The following is a 10842-nucleotide window of genomic DNA, read 5'->3' on the forward strand; positions in this document are numbered from 1 at the left end:
GCTATCCACGCAGTATCAGGCATGGGATCTCTCTTGTATCATGGGCCTCAGTTTAGACCAGTCATGGGCTGGCCACTTCCACAAGTTCTAGCAGTAGTTCTTAGACTGGAGTTGAATAGGCAGAAGGCTTGGTACAAGACTGATGGGAGGGCCCCATGCCTGGAGGTTCATATTTGAAAATAAAGTATAATTACTATTGCAGTTTGAGGCAGAATGACCTCTATCAGTTCATATGTTCGAATGCTTGATTCTGGTTAGTGGAACTGTATAGGAAGTATTAGAAGGCGTGGCCTTGTTGGAGGAAGTATTTAACTGGGGGTAGGCTTTAAGGTTTCAAGAGGCCACATCAGGCCTAGCGTCTCTCTCTGTGCCTGAAAATTGCAGATTAATGTGAGCTCTCAGCTACTGCGTCACTGCTATGCCTGCCTGCCTGCTGCCATGTTTTCTACCACTACATCATGGCCTAACCCTCTGAAACTGTAAGTCCCCAACTAAATCATGGTGTCTCCTTTTAACAATAGGACAGTAACTAAGACAAATATATCATTTTCTTTCCTTCCCTCCCTCTAATCCTTTCTTATGTATCCCCCAACCCCTGGCTCTCTCTCAAATTCAGGGCCTCCTTTTCTCAAATTGTTATACACATATAGTATGTATATGTATATACATATATATGTATATATGTTACATAAGACACACATACATATGTCCTTCTCAGTCCTTATAATATTACTTGTACAAATATGATTTCAGGCTTGAGAACTTGGTACTAGATAACCAACTGGCATTCTCTTCCCTGGGGAAGATTATTTCCTCCTGCTCTGAGCACTCCTTAGCGGCTTTATAGTTCTTTGTCTAGGGTTGAGGCCCCATCAGCCTTCTCCCTTCTATGCTAGCATGTTTATTGGTGTGATCCTTGTTCAGGCCTTGTTTAGGCATTTATTATAGCCTCTCATCAAGCATGAGCAAACTCTCTCAACCTCTAGGCTTAGACACTGTAGAAGAAGTGGTTCATAGCTCATCAAACATCCTTAAATCCTTAATATCACTTCTCTTAAGCGATATTGAGCCCACCTTCCTGTCAGCTGAGAGCTACTGGTTGTGAGAGGCCGTGGGAATGTACAGCAGTGACAACTAGTGTTTAACTAGTCAACCCATTGGGTTGGCTGTAAATGGCTGGTCAAGATCAAGCCATAAAACCCTCTAATCCCATGCTACCCAGGACAGCTCTGCCCCCCATGATACCCTATATGTTTTTTGCTGCTTCTCAACTGAGCAGAGACCGCCATCTTCTTGTGTCTCTCCCAATAAAACTCTCATGTGAGGTTTGTTGTGTGGCGTGACTTAGTGGTATTCTTCGGCTCCTGACTGCCAAAATACCTTTCTCTTCAGAGTTGTAACTCCTCTACTGGGGCAACCTTCCCTCTCAGAGCTGTAACACTTCTAATGGGTAAACCTTTCCCCTCAGAAGCTCCAACACTTATTGGTAGCTATGAAAAGAGCTAGTCTGGTACCATTCACCTCTTCTGCTTCTGGACTGACTAGTTGTGGCACACCTCAATGACAGCTTCCATTATTGCTGTCTTCCACTTGCTGAGATGTCCTCCCTAGAACTGGGTAGGTATAGGTGCCATGCTTTAGAATTTCCAAACTATGAGCTAAATAGATTTTTCTTCCTCATAACTAGGCTGTGTCATGTATTTTGTTACAATGATGAGCAACTGACTAATATATGCAGCGTCTGCTTTGCAAAGGCCCATATTTCTTGAAATCAAGGGTAATGTCATCTTTACAATATTTACCCAACTTCTGCCATGAAAAAAAGCATTTAACACATAAAATAAATGTTCAATACACAGTTATTAAATAAATAAGCGATTGCAGATCACATTTCTAGAATTTGTTCTTCCAACTCACAAACTCTCACATACACATGCGTATATGTATACTAAGATTGGCTTATAGATACCCATACCACAAGTTTATAAATGTTTGGGAAGACCTTTTGGTTAAAAGCCATATTAAATTTTTATTTATTTAATTGACTATGATTTATCAAATTGAATCAAATCACAAGATTCAAGGTGCAAACAATGGGTTATTTCCTCATTTCTAAGGAAAGAGAGATCCTGGGTTATGAAAGCACAGAAGGAGGTGGCCTTCCTTGGGTTCCGGTGATAGATGCTCTTTGGAATCTTTAGATTTGCTTGATTACATGGTGGATTTTTCTTAATTTTTCTTTGAATGGTTTCCATATGTTTTCGGGTCTCCATCTGAGTAATTGTTAGGACCTGTTTCCCTGGAAAACACAGACACAAGAAGGAACATTGAGTGACAGAAAGATGGTCATGCTCAGAGGGATCAGACATTGTGTGACTCTACCTGCTTCTGTACAGGGAAGAAAAACAGAAAGACCCACTTTAAATGACACTCACCGATGGGTGTTACCAGTCCCGAATGCAGACTTGGACAGAAGGACAATAGCAGAAACGACGAGATATAGTAACCCACCTCCAAGCAGTCCTGTGATCTGGAAGCAGAATAAACAGAGAGGACATGAAAACAAGTTTGGACACAACAAATTTGATTTTGAACCTGTCTCTATTGCTTTGGGAAGTCCTCCATTATCTCTCAGTCCCATTGGGGAAAATATCAGTCTGAGTCTTTAAGAGGATCCAGTGTGGGTGGAAAAGAAGTAATCATTTTCCCTCTGGATATGAGTGGTCTTCTAAAGAAGAGGAGCAATATTGCTCAGGCAAATACTTTGGTAGTTTGCTCTGGTAGAGAGGTGTGGTCTGGAGTCAATGTGACAGAGAAAGTGCTCTGTGTAGAGAGTGAATAGTGTTTGTGCTGTGTACAAGAACACAGAGATAGGTTGGAGAGATGACTCAGAGGTTAAGAGCACTGGCTACTCTTCCAGAAATCCTGAGTTCAATTCCTACCAACTACATGGTAGCTCTCAGCTATCTGTAATGAGATCTGGTGCCCTCTTCTGGCTTGCAGGCATACGTGTAGGCAGAACACTGTAAACATAAGGCCCAGATGAAGAGCAGAAGGAGGGAGAACATGAGCAAGAAAGTCAGGACCAGGACCGCGAGGGGGGCGTCCACCCATGGAGATGGTGGGACCGATCTAACGGGAGCTCACCAAGGCCAGCTAGACTGGGACTGAATGAGCATGTGATCATACCGGACTCTCTGAATGTGGCTGACAATGAGAGCAGACTGAGAAGCCAATGATAATGACACTGGATTTTGATTCTACTGCATGTACTGGCTTTTTGGGAGCCTAGTCTGTTTGGATGCTCACCTTCCTAGACCTGGATGGAGGGGGGCCTTGGACTTCCCACAGGGTAGGGCACCCTGACTTCTCTTAGGACTAGAGAGCAAGGGGGAGGGGAAGTTGGGGGAGTGGGAGGGAAATGGGAGGATGGGAGGAGGTGGAAATTTTTAATAAATAAATAAATAAAAAGAATTAAAAAAATCTTTTTTATTTTATTTAAAAAGAACACAGAGACAGTGAGATAGAGGAGAAAGGAGGCATGAGCATCTTGGGGGAAGCAGAGGGGATAGAAAAAGCCTCCTGGGGGAGGGGAGATTTCCAGCTACTGGTAAGGTACACACCTTCAGCGACAAATAGTTTTCTGATGTAAACCTCTACTGTTGTTCTGAGCCTCCAGATGAAGCCAGGCTCTGAGTCAATCTGCTTACCTGGGACAGTGACATTTTGAGCTGGATAGGACGAGGAAGTGAGGCTTCCCTCTGGTTGGTGAAAAAGATCCAATAAGTCGAAGAGTCCAAGAATAAGAAAGTAAAAATGTAGATTCTAAAAACAAAATGTAGAAATAAAAAATATAAAGTTATAAGTCTAGGAGAATGAGAACAGACTATCAGCAGCTTTCTCAGCAGATCAAGGCTCAGTTATTCTCGGTGAGCTATTTTCTCGGACACTTGGGAAGCCTCCATCAGCTGAGGTCATTTCATTTTACAACTGGCTGCTTTATTTAAGGCCAGGGCGCCTCCCCGCAAATTGAGAGTAGTGTCCTGGCCATTCCTGATAAACAACAAATGTGAACTGAGTTAACCTTTAGGAGACAGAGTTATGTGACCTCTGGGTTAGACACTGTCTCTGTTATGGAAAACTAGCGCCACCAAAGGGGAGGCATGGGGGTATATACTGCCTGGAGGTACCAGGAGACAGTGGACAAATACAATGGTTTAATTGATGAGCTCTGATAATGGAGGTTGTAAAGTATGGCAGTCAGTTTCTGAGTTTTAAGTTCTCAGCCTAAGAACCAATTAATTCTAATTTATTAACCTTCTGGTATACTAGCGGTCCCTTTTCTGACTATTGCTAAAGACATCTGTTTTCTTGCAATTAGTGGTTCTCGCTGTAATCTACTCTAAAACATATTTCATGATAGCTGCCTAGTTACCCACTGACATTAGAACTCACTCCCCTCCTTAGGGTTTCTGCTCACAAACCCATGGGTCAGGGCAAGATTGTAAAAATTCCTTTGTTCAGACCTAATGCTTGGTGCTCTAACTATAAAAGATGGGTTCAGAAACCAGCCGTTGGCCACAGCCTAACAAACAGCGTCTCTGGCTGTGGTCTCAGATAGCTGATAAACTTCTGTGCCCCATGGTGTTTTTTTTTTATTTTTTATTTTTTTATTTTTAAGTTTGCTTCTGGTTTTCCTAGGATCTGGTTTCTGGAATAAAGTTTGCTTCTAGTTTATTAGACTTGGTGGTATTCTCATCTTTTTGCGATCCCCCTGGACCCAATAAAGTGATTCCTAAATTGAGCTAACTCAGCAGAGGAGGGAACCAGGAGGATGTGAGCCTGATACTAAGCAGGTCTGAAGCCAAAGGAAGTACTCTTTAAAGCCACAGGAACCACTGAAGATATGTCAGATTCCTCAGAGACAAATGGCATGACCAGACATCAACAATGCCTTGCTAGATAGGGAACTAGAAGAAAATTAAGAGAGAGCAGATTTCAAAAGCAATAATGAAAAATTTCCAAGCTGTTCATGAGGCATGGACATCAAGCACTGGACGTCCATTGCTGGACTGGAAATGCACCTGAGCTAGAACTCAGTACGTGCTAAAGATCTGCAGGCAACTTGTTACTAGCTCAAGGGAGAGATGAACTAATGGTGGAGGTTAACAAAGCTCTAAGGCAAACTGATAATAATTGATGTTGTTCAGTCATTCCTTCCTGGCCCAAAGTTAACAAAGCTGAAAGGTAAACCGATTACAATGAGTAACAATTGTTTTGTCTTAGCACGATTCTGAGTTCTAGGCTACACCATGAAACGTTTAGCTGACTACAAGATAAAAACAAAACAGTAACATCATTTATTTCTTCTTTGGTTGGCCTGAAAAGCTGGAGTGTCACTTATGTGTCCAAGGCTCATGCCTGGAGGGAGTGAAGACTTTCCAAAGAGAGACACTCTAATTATAAATCTCACGTAAAGCTGAAAGATGAGCTTGGTGGTGGGGGCCACAGCTCTTGGATCTCTTTATTTGTTCTTCTCGGTGTAGCCATGTTGAACGAATCTTTCTCTACATTTCAAAGTTCTCCCTTCGACTGCCATCTTGAAGACAGTAGTTAAGCTTAACTTGTTAGGGATAACTGGGTCCAGGCTCATACATTAAAACTCTAATGATGTCACCTGAGAGGCAGTCAAATCTGCACATCTATGTGTTAAATATAAAGATCAAAGGCCCAGGCAACTTCTTCTGTTTTCCAGGTGCGTCTGTTATGTATTTTATTAGGCATGTAATGTCTTTCTTCTTTCCCAAACCTTTCATCTCATCAGCTGCCAAGATCGTCAGCTTGCCTTCTTGCCTTGTTTCTTTTCTTTCTAATGTCAGTACATTTCTCTCAAGTCTCCAAAGCTCTCATCTGAATCTGTTTTAAAGTCATGTGTCTGTGTGTATGTGTGGTGTGTGTGTGTCTGGAGAGGATTGGTGTGTGTGGTGTGTGACTATATTTCAGTGTGGCAGGGCAGACTTTAGGAAAGGAGTGGGGGAACGGTGACCGTGTCCCACAAGAGGGCTGGGAATGAGGGAGAGGCTGTGTGGTTGGTTGTGCAGATGGAAGGACTGCAAGTATAGGGGACACAAAGAGTTCAATGACAGGCACAACCTCTAGAGCAAGACCCACCTTCCCTTGAGCCATCAGTGTCTCTCCTTTCCTAGACCCCTGTCCATAATGTAGCTCTGTGGACACAGAGAGATACCCACTCTTCGAAGAAATCATTGTCTCCCATGGGGATCTTACCTCTGCACAGTACCTGAATTTTCATTCAGGTTTTGAAATCAGATGTGTGCATTTACTCTTCCTAAGACCAGCAAACTGGGCTGAATCCCTCCCAAGGGCAGCCATCCCACCTGGACTTCCCCTTATAAATCAAAAGACTTACAGAAGGCCTCCTGAAGTTGGCACCCACTGATCTCCTGCTTGGTTCTTCTATGTCCTTTAAAGTTTAGAATAAAGGAAGATTCTTTTAAAGAAGTTGAGCTGAGTAGAAATCAGCCCCTCAGTTGTAGAGCACAGAACTAAAAGAGGTAGAAAGTGCTGATGCTACTCAGCCAAGGGAAGCCTTTATATAGTGTCCCAGAACAGCTTGTACAGTTCCCTGGAGAATTCCCTTTATTGGCTAATCTCAAGTTTCTTTTTGGCCCTGAGGTTCAGTTGTGTTTTTCTCTAACAGAAGCGTTTAAAGGAAATGACTGAGGTCCAGTTTCACTGTTCCCAGTTTAGATCAGATCTGCTTGCCTCATTGATTTTGCTTACTTGTAAAGTTTTCTGCCTCCCCCGAGTTATCTCAGTGGGTAAAAATAGTCCCAGCTAGGCCTGCCAACTTGAATTTGTTCCCTGGGATCTGCAGGACTGAGGGAGATAACAGACTCTCAAAAACGGTCTTTTGACATTCACACAAGCACCATGGCAAACGCTTCCCTGTTGTGGGAATTCCTTTCTGTCAATAGTTTTTGGGTACCAGCCTTAGGGTGTGGTGGCTTCTGTGTGTGGACATGATCTCACATAAGGGAGAGGACAGGTCTCTCTAGTTCTCGTATGTAGTAGTTGGAGATATGAATGCAGCTTCCAGTGTCCCCAGGGCATAGAACCAAGGTGGTTCTCTACCTTATTGTTATTCATGAGTGTTCCCCAACAAATATTTGATATCCCTTTATTTCAGGCTCTTGTGGACTAACTTACCACCACTTACACACCCCTATGTGTACAAAGTAAATAAATAAAGTGTAGGTGTGCACACACAGAAAATACATGAATAAACATTATTTTTGAAAAGCTTTTTTATTTGTTCAATTAATTGATTAACTAATTGTGTGTACAAGCATTTGCCTGACTGTATGTCTGTGCACCATGTGTATGCAGTATTCTTCCAGGCTAGGAGAAGGCATTGGGTCCTCCTGGGACTGGAGTTACAGGCTGTTGTGAGTTGCCATACGGTTGCTGGGAATCAAACTCAAGTCCCCTGGAAGAACAGTAAGTGCTCTTAACCACCAAGCCATCTCTCCAGTCCCAGTTTCTACTTTTGAAGCAAAATTTAGAAACTTTGACTCAGAAGGATAAATCCACAATATTGACAGAAATCAAAACTTTAGAATGCTTGTAATTTTATTGAATAGTGGTAGTTATTACAGCTATTCTGATGAACAAGCATATGTACAATAATAAAATAACCATTTAGTCAAGGCCAATAGATATAAGACCAGTGATCCAAATGGCAAGACCGTCCAAACAGCAGGTTAAATACGCAAAAGCCTGCAATATAAATAACAGGAACCAAATATATATACATTTTTATCCAAACATCTCAGTCTTGGTATACATCTGTGGTAAAGACAAAATTCTCCACTTAAGTACAGGAAGATGGAATGGTATCAACTAAGTCACATATTTAAGTTAAGATGTCAGAAGATGACAGGCAGCAATTCATGGGTTCAGAGAGTCTTGTATTTTTCCCAGGGCTCCAACAAATACTGTAGAGTGCACACATAAGTTCTTAAATAGCCACCATATACATTCACTAGACGTTATAAGAGTCAAGTGACTGAATGACTGCCTTTCCCAGTGTCCTCATGACTTTCTATTTCCTGTAGCATAATTAGATGTTATAATACCAAAATGTATAGCTGTGTTTTACAAGAAAATGTATTATGTATCAGCAATTATACTAATAGAAAAATGAGCCCATTTCAATAATGACAAGATACATGTTTATGTTATGTGAATCAAGGACAAGAAATCATGCAAAATATACATTATTCCAGGGTCTTTTTCTTGTCTTCCCACTTTGTCCTGCATCATTTGCTTTTCACCTTTAGTCAGTGAAACAGAGAAATGAGTATTTGAATTCTATTATTGATTCCTGAGAGTATGTACAGGTAAATATTTTAAGTTTGCCTAACCAAAGGTCAGTTTAGTGCTCACATCTAGGTGGTTCAGGATGCCGAGGGCATGTGCTGGCACTCTGCTAGCTGTCTTTTTCTTCTTTTATTTTATCTAGGCCCCCAAACCCATGGGATGACCCTACCTAGATTTATGCTCTATTCTCTGGAACACTCTTGCAGATTCTCCTGGATAATACCTAACCATCTCCTAGCTAATTCTAAATCCTGTCAAACTAAAACAAAGATTAACCAATCCAGATTAAGTCCTAGTTACTGTTCTGTTGCTGAGAAGAGACACCACGATCAAGGTAGATAATATAAAAGCAATCATTTACCTGGGGGCTTGTACAATTTTGGAGGATCAGTCCGTGATCTTCATGGTGGGAAGCATTCAGGCTTCCTGCCCTGTATCTGTAGCTGAGAACTTTATATCCGAATCAGGAGGCAGCAGGCAGGAGAGAGAGAGAGAGAGAGAGAGAGAGAGAGAGAGAGAGAGAGAGAGAGAGAGAGAGAGAGAGAGGGAGAGAGGGGGGGAGAGAGAGAGAGGTGAGAGAGAGAGAGAGAGAGACTGAACTTGGTGTGGGTTTTCGAAACCTGAAAGTTCAGCCCCAGTGACACACTTCCTCCAACAAGGCCACACCTACTCCAGCAAGACCAGTAATTTTAGTCATTCTCAATCAGTTCTACTGCTGGGAACCTAGCATTCAAACATATGAGCCTATAGGAGCCATTTCCATTCAAACCACCATATAGTCGTTAATGATCTTTGATAACAATATTTAAATTCTTGCCTATAGATGCAGAAGTTAAGATGCAGTCATTTCATTTGGAAATTATTTTTCACACTTTCAGGAACAAAAACATAGCAGCCTTAGGATTCTGGGAGATTTCTTATTTGAAGCCACTGTACACTCATGATATCTTCAGCATGGGTAGAACTGTTAGGGTGGCTCAAGTCACTTGCCAAGATGGAGCCACTTAAGTCACCAGTGTGAATGACTTGTGTTTGAGCCAGCTCCTTCTGGAAAATGGAAATGGCACATTCTGTGTGTCTCAGGAATCTGATTCTTAAGGCAGTGAGAGTAGCTTGACCATAGCATCCTGTTATTTGCCCACAGCACCCTGGTATCTTAACTCTCACAGTACAGTTACCCTTTTTCAAAGCTAAAGAGTAGTGTAAAACAAAGCTCTTCTCATTATTAAAACAAGCAAACATGAAGTGTAGTAAGTTGTTTTCTGTCCCACCTGCCAGCTTCCAAATAACCACACAGAGACTTTTGATGCGTCTCTTTTTATAAAATTATAAAAGCTTGACCTTAGCTTAGGCCTGTTCTATTAGGTCTTATAATATAAATTAATTCACATCTTTTAATCTATATTATTTTGTGTGGCTCAGTTACATTTACTCTGTCTTGCTAATGCTGCTTCCTCTTCATCTCCTAGCATCTCCACCCTTCTTCTCAGCATCCTCTGTGCCTGGAAATCCTGCACAGGTATTGATCATTCAGTTTTTTATTAAACCAATCAGAGTGACACATCTTCACAGTATACAGAAAGATTATTCCACAACATTTCCCCCTTTTTGTCTAAATAAAAAGGAAAGGTTTTAACTCTAACAATGTAAAGCTATATACAATAAGAATAATTATTAATCAAGAAATGGATTCACAATGTCTAATCTATTAATATTTGGCAAATTTAGAGAAAACATTCCATTTTTTATCTTATCTTAGTCCAATGTTTTATATCTAAACCATTTTTGTCATAACTTATCATCCTAAAATATCTTTTTAGATCTTAAAATATATTTTTAGATAACTTAAAAATATATTTTTAGATAGCTTTTGTTTTTTAAGCTTATAAACTTTACAACTCTTATGTAAGTGTCTTTTCTGAATTTGGTTATAAGGAAAACTGTAAAATGGTTACTATTTAGTCTCAATTCCCGTCAGAGACCCAAGAAGAAAAAAACATTACTTAGTAAACGGGAAATGCAGAGCAAGCAACTTCCAAAACTAAGAAATGACAAAAGCAGCTATATATGGCTGCTTAGACAGTCACCTCAAGATTCCTCTGCAATGTGGGGGGGGGCATCTGTCTTCACCCTACAGGCCTAAAATATCTGTGACATTTGTGAAGCAGGAATTTTGAAGAACTGTCCTTGTCTTAGCAAAGTTGGACAGTTGTTTTCTTTTGTGTCCTATTTTTCCAGTTTGAACAACATTCTGTCAGCAGATGAGGCAAAGGCAGTTTCTTGCCCAAATGGCTAGATTTTGCCACAAAGAAAGTAAACTTCATATGAAGGTTTTTTGATACCCATCATCTCATTTTGAAGTAGATTGATATTGTCAGGAGCAGATGTTTCTTATTGTCATCAAAAGTCTGATGTGGGAGTGTCATCTATCTATTTGTT

The 10842-nt window shown here is 41.0% G+C and overlaps 1 long non-coding RNA gene across 2 annotated transcripts; it reads right to left on the reverse strand.

The window, feature by feature from the left end:
- Positions 1 to 2002: 2002 nt before the first annotated feature.
- On the reverse strand, positions 2003 to 8957 carry LOC126498854 (uncharacterized). 2 transcript variants are annotated; one of them, XR_007590916.1, is made up of 5 exons: positions 8765 to 8957; positions 6431 to 6484; positions 3711 to 3825; positions 2436 to 2530; positions 2003 to 2299 (listed from the first exon to the last, which is right to left on the reverse strand). It is a non-coding gene; the product is annotated as an uncharacterized lncRNA (long non-coding RNA). The 2 variants fall into 2 exon arrangements; XR_007590915.1 differs by lacking the exon at positions 8765 to 8957 and having other exon boundaries at positions 2006 to 2299; positions 6431 to 6606.
- Positions 8958 to 10842: the final 1885 nt, after the last annotated feature.

Source organism: Alexandromys fortis, unplaced genomic scaffold, assembly GCF_014885135.2.
Source record: "Alexandromys fortis isolate MF-2015 unplaced genomic scaffold, M_Fortis_MF-2015_v1.1 scaffold_3, whole genome shotgun sequence".
In the NCBI taxonomy this organism is placed as follows: Eukaryota; Metazoa; Chordata; class Mammalia; order Rodentia; family Cricetidae; genus Alexandromys; species Alexandromys fortis.